Source organism: Crocodylus siamensis, chromosome 5 (assembly GCF_052110815.1).
Source record: "Crocodylus siamensis isolate JL-2025a chromosome 5, ASM5211081v1, whole genome shotgun sequence".
Classification (NCBI taxonomy): domain Eukaryota; kingdom Metazoa; phylum Chordata; order Crocodylia; family Crocodylidae; genus Crocodylus; species Crocodylus siamensis.
Genome location: NC_143399.1, coordinates 123,152,909 through 123,166,628, shown reverse-complemented (window position 1 = coordinate 123,166,628; position 13,720 = coordinate 123,152,909).

The following is a 13,720-nucleotide window of genomic DNA, read 5'->3' as shown; positions in this document are numbered from 1 at the left end:
CAGGCTCCAGTTGCAGCAGGAGCCCTGCCCAGAAGCTGCTAGGTGGGCAGAGCCCTTCTGCACAAGGGGATGGGAGCAAGGCCCAATAGTGTATGTTGGGGGGTTGTACGTGTGGGTGCCTTGCTTCTACCCTTGTGGGTGGAAACCCTGGGTGCAATGCAATTAGTTGGGGGTACAGTGCGCTGGATAAAAATGCCTGGAGGGCTGAATCTGGCCCATGATATTTTGCCCACCTCTGGTCCAAGGTGACCAAGCTGCAGGCTGTAGGTGGCAACCAAAGGGACTCTGTATAATGGCAGATTTCATTTTCATTATAATAATGAAAGTTTAAGGGATTAAAAAATAAAACATATGCTTGTAGTGGTATGCGGGCAGCTGGTAAATCTGGAAGGGGGTACGCAATAAGGAAAAGTTTGGGAACCTCCGCTCTGGTCAGATGACACAGCTCTGTGGACTGGATGCAGCCTGCAGGCTGTATGTTTTGACACTCCTGCTCTAGAGGAATGATTATTGGGTTTTTAGTTGCAGCTGTATTGGTCTAAGGACATAGGCAGGCCAGGTTCTTTGTGTAGATGTGATATCTTTATTAGACCAACTGAGTAGTTGGAAAAAAATTCTAGCAAGCTTTCGGGCACAGTCACCCTTCTTCAGGCATAGGGAGTCTCTCCAACTTGCACCTTCACGGTGGAGATCTACAATAGTATGGATCTTATATTCCTGTAACACAGTATCTGTTGTCGATAACAATGCCTTAGCTGAGGATGGTGAAACACCACATCCCCATTATCCAGGTCCTGGATTTCTTGCATGTTTTATGCTATTTTCTTACCATTGCAACCAGAAATTGTTAACTAAATCGAGAAAAATTGGCAACCATAATTTTCATGATATTTGTGCAAGTGTTTGTTTTCTGAATTGCTTTTCAATTACTGTGTATCTAAAAATAAACCTTCCCATCTGAAATGATTTTCTTATCTGGGACAGATTTAAGAAGGAAGCCCGGGAAGCTTCTTGAATTTGAAAGAATAATAGAATACCGCACAGGTGAGGTTTGTAATAATTAAAATTTCATTTACCAAGAGGCGTCCTGAGTTAGAACAGAGTCTCTTCCATGTTCAAATATATAACAAAATGAAACATGTTCCCACAAACTTGGGACAAGATTCTTGTTACAAAACGAGGCTTGATATAAAGATGAACTTGTCTGTCAGAAAGGTCAGAGATCATGAAGCCATTTTATTCTATTGGCAAGCTGGCATGTTGCATGCAGGAACTTAAGTCACTAAAAGGATTTTTTTAGTGCTGAAACTTGGGTTATCCCAAAGCCTTACAGCAGTTTATACTTTGGTTCAAGGACTTTGTTTGATTCCTAGCAAGGCCACAAGATATTACTAGCTGTAGTAATGATGACAGATAAGAGGTAAAGCAAAAAAGAATAATTTCCAACAACAGATTCTTTGCAATATATCATTAAAAACAGAGGCACGGATTTCTTGGGGTGATACCTTTTATTGAACCAACTACTTATATAGCTGGGATAAAATTAGACAAGCTTTTAAATGCAAGACGTTCTTTATCGGGTCTCTGATCACAGGAAGCCAGGCACAGCATAGCAAAAAACCCAGCAGGAAGGAGGGCCTGAGAGAAACTCTCAAAGGTAGCAGACCCCACAATTAGCAGAAGAAAAGAAGCTGACTACCGGGAGAGCAGTCTCATCTTTCTGTGGAAAGAATTCAGAAGTCAGATGAAATATAATGTGCCATGAACCTGATATCAATATTTAGTCATTGGTTGTTAGGTCCAGCTAGCTTAAGGATTTCTGTTTCTGAGTTCACTTTTTAAAGACGTTGCATAGATATCCCTTGAGCACAAGGATAGTGAGGTCAGAGAGGGAGCAGTTGTTCCATGAGAAATGTGCTCCTAATGATATGTGTTTGTCTCTGTCTTTTTTTTTTCTGTGAGAGTTTATTTAAAAGAGACTAATATATGTTCAAAAGAAATCTATGGTCCGTCACTTAGTATGCTTAGTCAAAGGAGCTAATGTGGCTACAGAAAGACAGATCTGTAACAGAAATCTCTAACAGACCTGTAACAGGTCCTTCCTAACACCCGGCGGAAGGAGAACATCTAAACCCAGAATGGAATAAAAAGATAAGTCTAATGATTTATAAGATAAGATGAGGCAGCCAACTGTGGTCTGCAGAAGAGGATATCCTAGAATTGGGCTCAGGAATGTGGAAAAAGCATCTATTCACATTTGGGCACCTCTCTCGAACCTGGCTTGAGAACCAAGGACTAAACACTGATATCAGGTTCAAAGCACATCATATTTTATCCAACTCCTGAAGGCCTTTTTTCTCTAATCCTCAAGCCTGGCTTATTATTTTCTGCCTTTTTTCCCTATCATTGTGTTATTCATACCTAGGATTCTGAATATAATTCTCCACAAGTGCTTGTTGACCATGACCAGATGGACTTAACTACAAAATAAAAGAAAAAATACTTCAGTGATCTTGGATACAGTGCAGCTTGGTTTTATTTCATTTTTCTCTTGATATCCTCCACGGTGTGGCGTTTACTCTGCCTTCAGAATAAAATGGGAGGTAATCCATATATCATACAGCAATCCCTTTTGTATATGTTATTCAAAGCACTCAATTCAAGGTACCCAATGCTGCCTCTAGATTAGATTGACATCATAGTTGCATAATTGAACTCATAATACTTTGCTTTTTGTGTCCCTTGGATCCTAAATAATTGGAACAGCAATACTGAAAGGTTTTAAGCTATCTGTCAGTCTAACGGTCTAGATTTTATAACATTGATTTAATCCTTTATGTAACCATAAATGAGAGTAAAGATGAGCTGTATTTGTTCTGTTACTGACAAACAAGCAGGCTGTCAAGTAGAGCATGTCCTTTTCTCACTCTGAATAGATTTGTATTTATAAGAATCAATAAGCAAATGTCAGGTAGGTGCCCAGTGAGAGGAACTTATGCTTCCTGCTTCCATATGGCTAGAGTTATTTCAAATTTACAAACATTAGTCAAGGAATTGGGAGAATTTTGTTTCTAGCTCTGCCTTGATTCACTTTATGGCATTGAGCAAACCCTTTAACCTGTTCACGCCTCAATTTACCTATACATAGAGTGATTCTTACCTCCAAAAACTTTACAATCCATATTATGAATGAAGAGCACTATCTTGAAAGCAAATAAGTAGCAGCACCTTTTGCAAACTGGATTGTTCTGGGGAAGGTGAAAGTCACAGGATTGCAGAAGATGCTTTAAGAAAATTCATGGGGATACCACTTAAAGAGGAAGTTTGGGAAAGTAATAAGTGTGGCCTCTGCTTTGTAGGATGGCAGGAGGATGCTTATCGTTTCTTTCAGAATTATTTTAAAATTGTTTTTTCATTAACTGCTATTACTCAATTAATCCTTTTCTTCTTCCACTCTGCACCTTGCCTGCTGCTTTTTTTGGCTGCTCCCAGGCAAGGAAGATGCAGGAAATATGTGAACTTCCAAAGTCACAATACTTGAGAAGATTTGAAATTAGGTCAAACAAGTTCACTAATCCCTGCAGGATAATGCTATTACTATGTAATATTGTGACATGCCCTACAAGTGCTACATGCTGCTGTTGAAGAAGATGCCTGTGTACATAAGTAGAAAAAGGACGGGGGGCTCATCAAATGGATAAAAGCCAGGTATGGAGAAGTTGCCAATACTTCATTCACAAACAACATACAATTGAGATTTTCTGCTCCCTTCCCTGTAAATCGAAATGACAACACTGCAGCACCCACATTGCTGCATATTAAAGCCCTTCAGAAAGTTGTAACAGATGGAAGAGAAATTGGTTCCTCCACGTCCAAAAGCACAGGCTGCTACTACGTAAGCTTCAGTTTGTGACCTCCTATCAGCCCTCATTGTTAGTCACATCATGGCAGGAAACCTGAGGAGTTCAGAAACTTAAAAAAGAATTTCCAGTTTTCAGCGGAGGGTCCAATGTGGACTGTTGACCAGTTCTAGCTTTGTCCTCTTGAGACGAGGGGCACACATTGACAAGACCTAGTCCATTTACACAACCAAAATTCTAGTTCCCTCTGCAAACTCCTTCCCCATGCCTGAAGTTAGAAAGTAATTGTATGTACTGTGTTACTTAGGGACAAGGACTTCCCTTAAGGAAATGCATCATACTGGGAATATATACACACTACACCAGTAAGCCAACTGGAAAAGCCACAGCCATTGTTGTTGCCCACTGGTGGTGCCTGAAGCTTCTCAGGGGCTTCTACTGGTTTCCTGGGACCGTCTAAGGCAGCACTTCCAACTCTAAGGGATCTGGCTGCTTTGCTTTCTGTTTTCAGACCTATTATCTTGACTTAGTCTAATGCTGTGGATTTTGAGTGCAAATCTCAATATTATTTTTGTTCAGCAACAAATAAAGCTCAGATGGCTGGCACAAGAATTTGGCACTGCATCCCACTTTGCTTAGCCAATATCTAACCCATTCCTTGGCACCCAGTGCAGCCTCCCACATTTCTCAGGCCATACTGATCATTCTCTTTGCTGCTTTTTCTTAGCCCCTTCTCCCCTTGACCTACCTCATACACTCTCTGAAATTTTGTGGGTTTAGAGAAGTGAAGACTTTGGTGTGCCACAAAGCTTTGATCTGCCACCCAGACACAGATATTTCTGATTTGAAATGTCTTAACAAGATCAAACAAGAGGAGATGTAGAGGTAGAGTCTTAACTTCCCAAACTCTGTTTATGTCGGAGGGAAAAGGCTCACTGATGGCGAGTAAGAGAAAAACTGAAGAGTGGAACTTGCAGTTCCCTAAATTCTGTCTTTGCTATTGCTCTGTTTCTGCTGATCAAACTATTGGTGGTGCAACTGCTTCCATTTCCAGCATACAGTACTGGTAGGGCAGAGTCAATAATACAGGCACCTCACTTTTCCACAAGGCTGAAAAAGTAAGGGTCTGACTTGTAAGGCCCCAGAATCTTTTTCTTTCCATGCAGCAAAACTGAGCCACGAATGGGAGCAGAAATTCCACAACAGCACAACTGGAAGAGTATAAGACTCACTTCCCCAGTGGGCCAACAGCAGGCCAAGAACAACATTATAGAATCATATTTCAAATGTGAAACAGTTTCAAGTGAAATTATTTCTGATATGGTTCCCTGGCTGTTGTGAATGAGGGCAAGTAGTGTTGTAGATAGGGACATACCTTAATTGGGCTACATCTTGATTCTAATGTAACCTGGGCAGTACCCCTCTCCAACTGAAGGGATCAAAGACTCTCCTCCCCTATAGAGGAGAGCCAGACCAGCAATGGGGACTTAACCATATACCTTTTAACGAGGGAACAATATTGGGAACATAACAGGCATAAATCAGAGGGTATAGTGGACACTACAAAGCCCCAAGGGGGCAGATTTCAACAAACGTTAGACACTTGCAATCACTGACAAAAGATAGGGTTAACAAAATATAAAACGCAAACAGCAGAACAAAAAAACATTGGTTGGTGAAATATAAAAGGCACAAGATACAAAATGTCAAATGACAAGGGAAATATAAGGCCGGGAGGGGGAGAAAGTACAATGGCCCCTTTCTACTGCAAGAAGATTTGCTTCTTGTTAGGTCACTCACCCCAAGTCTCCCCAGTGGGGATTTGAACTCATATCTTCCACATGGTAAGCACAAACACTGCCATACAACCACCAATGGTGGCACTGCTTTAGGTTGCTAAGGGTTTTGACCTTCCCGGTGCCCTGGCCTCATGTTGAGCTGCCTGGCCTCTGACTGGAGGAGCTGGAAGCAGAGCTGGGAACCTCTCAGGTCGCTGCTCAGATCCTTGTGGGAGCTGGGGAGCCTCTCCTGCTGGCTGCAGCCTCTCCCAGGGGGATCCTAGAGCCCAGTGGGGAGCCTCTCCTGCCGGCTGCACGCCACACTGCTGAGGGTCCCACTGCTGCCTGCAGGTCCTGCTCCTTCAAGCTCTTCTGGGGCAACTGCTTCCACCCCGCTGGCTCAGCTCTCGCTAGCTCTTTGAAGCTCCTTCCTTGTGGTCCCTCACCAGTCTCCTTTGAGTCAGCTGCGCTGCCCCTTTTATCCCCCTCCAGGTGACCCAAGGGGCCAATCAGGGGACACAGAAGGTGAGTCTCTGGGGCCTGATTGGTGAGGAAAGGGAATCCCAAGTCCTTACCCTTTCAAAACCCATGGGCTAAGTCACTGCCAGCTAGCCCATCACACTAACATAGTTTGGTCTTATGAATTCTGGCTCACTAGACTTTGTATTAGAAACAAATTGAGCTTGGACTATTTTTGCTAAGAAGTGAAGCTATATTCAGTAGGGCTGTGCGAGGCTTCAGACCATGCTTTGGATCCAGAGATGCTTCAGTGTCTGAATCAGCATGTCTGGATCAAAGTGCTGGCTTTGTTAGGCTTTCTGAAGTGATTCAGAGCTTCCGAAGTGCTTTGGAAAAGCTTCGGGCCTGCTTTGGATATCCAGCCGTAGGGTATAATGGGGAATCAATGAAATATCTGTAATTTTGTTGTTTTTTGTCTAATATGGATGAAGGTTGCAGGGGTGGTAGCCTTTGCTGAGAGCATGAAGTCTGCCAAGTTTCAAGAAGATCGGTGGAGGGGTTCAGGTGGAGCTATACCCCAAATTCTTGAAAGAAAACTTGTGTCATGTCTGTGTGTTACACCACAGGGGGGTGAAAACTGCAGGGCTGGTAGCCCCTGCTGAGGCCACAAAGCCTGACAAGTTTCAAGGTGATAGGTTTAGGGGTTTGGGGGGAACTGCACCTCAAATTGCTGACAGGCAAAACTCATGACATAGATGACCCTGCATGTGTTAAGGTGCAGCGGGCTGTAAACTGCAGGGATCGTGGCCCCTGCTGAGGCCACAAAGCCTGCCAAGTTTCAAGGAGATAAATGCAGGGGTTTGGGGGAAACTGCACCTCAAGCTGCGGACAAGCAAAACTCGTGACATGGGTGACACTGTGTGTGTTAAGGCTCAGCAGGGTGAAAGCTGCAGGGATAGTAGAACCTGCTGCAGCCATGAAGCCTGCCAGCTGTCAAGGAGATAGGTGCAGGGCTTCTGGGTCTGGGGCCCTGCACCTCTAGCTGCTGACAGGCAAAACCTGTGACATGGGTGCTTGTGCAACTGTGTCTGTCTCGGGGAAGAGGGGGGTGGGAACTACTGCAGTTCTGGCTGCTAAGCTACTGCACCAGTTACCAATCAATCATGATTCACTCAGGGACCAGCTCAATACACAGTTGCTAGCTAATGTAACCATTTATTAGCAACAATTAACACCTACAAAACCACAGACTAAGGAGAGGAAAGAATCAATACAGACAATCAACTGTCCCAAGACAGAGACAGACAGTTGCACAAGCACCCATGTCATGAGTTTTGCCTGTCAGCAGCTAGGGGTGCAGGGCCCCAGAACCCAGAAGCCCTGCACCTGTCTGCTTGACAGCTGGCAGGCTTTGTGGCCGCAACAGGGGCCACCATCCCTGTAGCTTTCACCCTCCTGTACCTTAACACACACAGTGTCACCCATGTCACGAGTTTTGCTTGTCCACAGCTTAAGGTGCAGTTTCCTCCAAACCCCTGCACTTATCTCCTTGAAACTTGGTAAGCTTTGTGGCCTGAGCAGGGGCCATCACCCCTGCAGTTTTCAGCCCACTGTGCCTTAACACACACAAGGTCATCTATGTCACAAATTTTGCCTGTCAGCACCTTGAGGTACAGTTTCCCCCAAACCCCTGCACTGATCTTCTTGAAACTTGTCAGACTTTGTGGCCTCAGCAGGGGCTACTACCCCTGCAGTTTTCACCCCCCTGTGGTGTGAAACTCATTACATGAGTTTTGCTTTCAAGAATTTGGAGTACAGTTCCCCCCCAAGCCCCTGTACCGATCTTCTTGAAACTTGGCAGGCTTCATGGCCCATTATACCCTATGGCCGGATCTCTGAGGCAGCGCCGAAGCTTTGGAGCCACTTCGGCTGGATGAAAGCGGGAACCTGATTCAGAGCTCTGGATTGGATCCCTGGCATCCAAAGTGGCCGGATCGAATCGCTGCCTACTTGCACAGGCCTAGTATTCGGATCCACATGATCCCTGTACAGAATGCTGCCAAGTGACTGTGCATCACCTTGAATATATTTAGACATGGAATGAAACTTGGCGAGAATTCTCCTTCTCTCCAGCCCAAAACACTCTTGAGCACTCTTGCCAGTAGTAGTGGGTTTCCTCCTTAACAGTGTAGGAAAGTACAGTATTCAAAGCACAGAACTGGGCTTCAAAATGGATACTGCAAACTAACACATTAAAGGGTAGATGCCAACGAGATGCACAGTTGCTATGCTTCCACTTGAGACCTTGCACACAATGTTGGATAGTAGATACAAGAATTACCATCTGTTGGATATTCTCTTTGATTTAACTAACTGCTGTAAGGATAAATGTTTGCATATACATGCATCATGAAACAGTTTTCTTACCAAGGCCTTGCATTCCACCTAAGTATTTGCATTATCATCCCATGCAGACACCTGAAGCAGATGAGATGCATCTGGAAGTCCCTAGGACTAAGGGAAACTGAGTTGTGTTGTAGAAGTAATAGTTTGTTGTCTGTTATCTTACTACGAGACATTGTAGATTGGATTTTTTTTAAAGAAATACTCATAAACTGAAAAATATCATGATTGGATGACTAATTGAATAGGCTTCAAATCTCAACTTGGTGGCCTGTAAATACTTACAGCCAGAGCCTAAGATGCTGTTATCTGAACAGATGTGGGCAGTATAGGGCTTCTCTTAGTCTGACTTTCTAAAACCCTTCATACTTTCTGGCAGAGATCATCCATGGCTAGTTTATCATCAATCTTTGCTTTGGAATACTTATTCTTCAGTAAGACTGGGAAATGAATCTTGTTCAATAGTATAGATATTCTCTGAGCCAAAGCCAGAATAATAAGGTGTACACTTCCTATGAATGCCTGAGAAGGAGCATCTTCCTAGATCAAAGATAATTCCTTATGGTTTGTCTATATTACAGAGTTGCTGCCACTATAGCTGTGCTGGGACTGCTCTCATGGAGATGCTGCCACTTTTTCAAATGGCAGAAGCTAAGGCTCTCCTCAGAGCAGATCTCATTGAAATGGTGCTCAAAAATAGGGGTCTACCTCCACATATAAGAATAACATTACTGAATTAAATGGGGCACTCATTTGCTTAGGATAGGCAGTCCTCCATACTTTATTGAACTGATGCTGAATTAGGGGCAATTCTAAATGCCTTCCCAGGAAATCTAAGCTGTCACAATGGTAGAAACACAAAGGAAGAGACTGCACATCCACTCTAGCAGATGGCATTCTTATTGCACATCTTGCATCAGTGAATCCATGAAGATGGCAGGTTATTTTCAGATCAAAGTGCTGAATGCCTGCCAAAACGCTTCAGATTATCCTCCCTGAGGTCGCAAATGCATGTGGAGTTTGCTTTGTGCATCAGACAAAGGGAAATTGATCTCTCTGAGAAATTCAAATTTAACAAACAGATATTTTGAGGTTTCACCTTCTAATAGGATTATCTGCATGCATAATATAATGCTGGTATCTGCATTTCCATCTATTACCTCTATTTCTATAGAAATGGTCTCAAAGAAGTTGTGCAAGTTTGAAAGCACTGACTTTGACAAAGATGCGTATTTGTAGAGCTGGGATTATATTGCTTACCTTTCAGTAATTAGTCATGTCAGGTTTGTTGATTATCTTAAGTAAAATTGAGTAAATCTAATTTACCTCTTGAGGTCAAAGGGCATCAGTCCCAGCCAGGCAGACTTTGATGGGAGGCTTTCTTGTGCAACTGAGAAAATGTATCATGGTGAACAGGGATTCTCACTGGTGAGTCTAGCGTAAACTGTGCCCTTACACAGGACTCTATGCAGTCAAATGTAGTAATTGTATGTGCTGGGATATTTCTTTAGACTAAAATAAGAAACAATAGCCTGTGTCTTTCTCTTCATGACTGGTGCCCATCTCTCTAGTACATGAGCACATTGTGGAGTATTTTGTCCAGGTCTTTCCTTTGGAAAATTCTCTTGCTTCTGAGGATTGGGAATTGTATTTTAGACAAGAGGAGTTGTCTTCTAAGAGATCCAGTCAGGCCTGTCCTCCCTTCCCCCTCTCCTTTCTCTCATTCAGATGCTTGAAGCATCTCTTACTGATTTTTCTTTATGCTAAGGAATACACATATGCTTCTGTTGCAAAAAAAAAAAAAAGCCAACAGTGTACTAGGTTGTATTAATAGGAGTGTTACTTGCAAATTAATGGAATTGATTATTCTACCCTCTTCACTACTGGTGAGGTGTCACCTGGAGTACTGTGTCCAGTTTTGGGCCCCACACTTCAAGAAGGATGTGGACAGCTTGGAAAGAGTCCAGGGCAGAACACAAAAAATGATTAGGGGTCTGGGAGGCAAGAATTATGAGGAAAGGTTTAAAGAATTAGGGTTATTTAGCTTGGAGAAGAGAAGCCTGAGAGCGGATTTGAGAACAGTCTTCAAATGGCAATTACAGAGGGGATGGAGATGGGCTTTTTTCTCTGGCTGTATGGGGCAGAGCTAGGAGCAATGGCCTGAAGCTGCAGGAAGGAAAATTTAGGTTAGAGATTAGAAGGAACTCTCTGACTATGGGGGTGCTCAAGCATTGGAACAGGCTATTTGAAAAAAAACTGTGAAATCTCCATCCTTAGACATTTTCAAGAGCGGGTTAGGCAGACATTTGGCTGCAATGGTTGTCAGGGATGATCCTACCTTTAGCAGCAGGCTGGACTAGATGACCTCATGAGGTCCCTTCCAGCAAGACATTCCTAGGGTGATCTATCCTAGGAGCACTTTGATACAAGTCCCAGTATTAGCCAGAGAAGGAGGCTGAGGCTGAGGGAGAAAATGAAATGCTTTCTTCTATGTTGTAAGTTGAGCTTAAACTTCAGGCATGACAAGCTTGTACAGCAGCTTGATATGCCAGTCATTGAATCGGCAGACTTGTCATCGTATTCCTCTTCAAAGCTTGAAAAAGCGACTGTACAGTGATATTGTACAATCCTGCATTGTCTTTCTGTTACTTCTACATCAGTTGGTTACAGTTGATAAGTAAGGAGATCATTTTAATATGGCATCCATATAGGTCTAACCTAGCATCTGGGAAGTAAGCTGGTTCTTTGCTTCTCAGTTATCATAGACCAGGGTGGGCAAAATGTGGCCCATGGGCTGGATGCAGCTCGCCAGGCCATTCTATCCGGCCCGCAGGGCCCCTAAAGAATTTAGAAAATTAATATTTATCTGCCCTGGGCTGTCTGTCATGTGGCCCGCAATGGCTTGCCAAAACTCAGTAAGTGGCCCTCTGCCCGCCTCTGTCTTAGGTAGTTACAGAAGTTTTCCAGGCTAAATCTTGACACCTCTGCAATCCCACTGACAGCAACAGAATTAGAAAGCTGCAATTTATTGGAAGGTAACAATTATTACAGTTGTTGATGCCCAAAGACAGGCAAGAATCCCCCTCTTTTGCTCTGTTGCCTATTCACATTTAACATAAGTAAACAGGAGTCAAAATTCACTGTAGTCACTAAAGACAATAGATTTGGCTGAATAAACATCAGAAGGTCTGTTTTATAGGGAGGAGCTGTTTTCATGTGGTCTAGGATAGTTTAAACAGAGATGATTCTGCCTGGGATAACAGTTTGGGCTTGATTCTTGAGGTCCGTTCCAGCCCTGTTTTTCTGATGTACGTGTTGCAACTAGGTAACGAATAATATTCTACAGTTCGCTGACCTGTTTCCATTATTTACTGTTTTGCTACCAAGGGAGTCTTTTCTGTCTCTCGTAGGAAATAGGAAGACTCATGCTTTTATCAGGCCTTGTTTGAGATGGAAAACAATTGAATTAGAGTAAAATAATTAGTTTATTACAGGAGACAGATTGGCCGTTCCAGTATTCCCAGGGTTTTCTTCCTTCCCCTTCCTGAAAATACTTAGAGTAATTTGTAAGCAGAGGTTTATTTATAACTGTGGCCAAAATATTTAGTACTTCCACATACCCCAGAGAAGTAAAGTCAAGTGTACTTTTATGGAAGCAAACTTTCCCAGAGTGTTGTGGTCACTTGTTAGACTCAAGGCACCCTTTGTTAGACTCTAGGAACACCTTAGAAAATGTCAGCCCTTAGCTTTCACTCATTTCTTGACTACAGAAAAATAATAGAATAGTTCTTCTGTTGCAAAGAACTCAGAAAGGCCACAACGGATCAGAATATTTCTGACGCTGGATTCCTATTGGAAATCTCTGGTTTTATCTTGTGAATCATGCATGTTTGCACACCTAACAGCACTAAATATTGTGCAGCACCCTGTAGCACCCTTAAACGGATCTCATGGCATCCTGGCTGAGAATTGCTGCTTTAAGTGATTCCTTTAAGCAAATGCCATAGTGCCATCACTGTCTTATAGATTTGTTGTTTTAACTCATTTTAAAATGTATTAGGGTCATACACAGCTAGGATATACAGAATATACAGTCCCACACTTAAATTAACGTGAAATGGCCATCAGAAAACATGAGCAACATGTTTAGTATTCAGTTTTTAACTGTTATGTCAGGACTGTTTGGGCAGCTGCAACCCTAGACAATTTGGTGATTCAAATTAGGACTGAAGGGTTCACCTTTGTCTTCAGAAAGCAGTGGAAATCAAGTCTCATCTGCACTCAGGGAATCAGCTCTGCTGATGTTAGCAGCACTGACACCAGCAATGGAAATTTCAAAAGGACGTTGTGTCTTATTTGCACTATATTAGCAGTCAGTGGCCCAAGACAAGAATCAAGGTGCTATGTGCTCAAGAAACAAATGACAGAGAGAGAGTCCATGCCCAGAAACACTTGCAATACAACTTGAGAGCTGGTTTGCAATACCCTAAACTGTAAATGCATCTGCACTCAAAGCTGCTGCTTTCTCCCAGTGGAGTCCCACCTTTCCCTGAGTAAAGGTGGCTGCCACCACTGGCATCTGGCAGAAGGCACATGTGAATTCTCCCACACCTACTGCTGACTCTGCCAGTCTCTTCAGTAGCTGGCGCCTTCCCAGGTTGCTGTTCATGCTCTGACAACACAGGTGCTGCAATGGGGCTATACAGAACTACCAGAAGAACACAGGCGTGCGCACACTCTGGAGAGCTGTTGTAGGTACCTCCTGTCTGCTGCCAGGGCTTCTACTTGCAGAGGCAGATAATTGGAGACAAACCCTAAATAAGGTAGGGAACTCCCACTCGAAGTCAGCATGTACCTAGTTCCATTAGGCTCTCTTAGTCCATTTAACTAACATAGTATTTAAGGTATCAGCCAGCAGTCTTCTGTCTTAAAGCTTACAGCATGGCTAATGCTGGTTCAGCTGAACCCATGTAAGCAAAGCTGGAAAATTGTTGTAAAACCTCCCTAATTTTACACAAGGCAAAAGGAATTATATTATTGTTATCTTGTTTTTTATTGATATCATTCAGTTCTGTTGCACTGAGTGAGGTAGGGTAGAAGAATGATGAAGGTACCTGATGAGGAAGGCCTGGCATTCAAAAGCTTGTCTAACTATATCCTTTATGATGTTGGTCCAGTAAAGATATTACCCACAAAAATCCTTGCTTCTTGTAGAGCTAA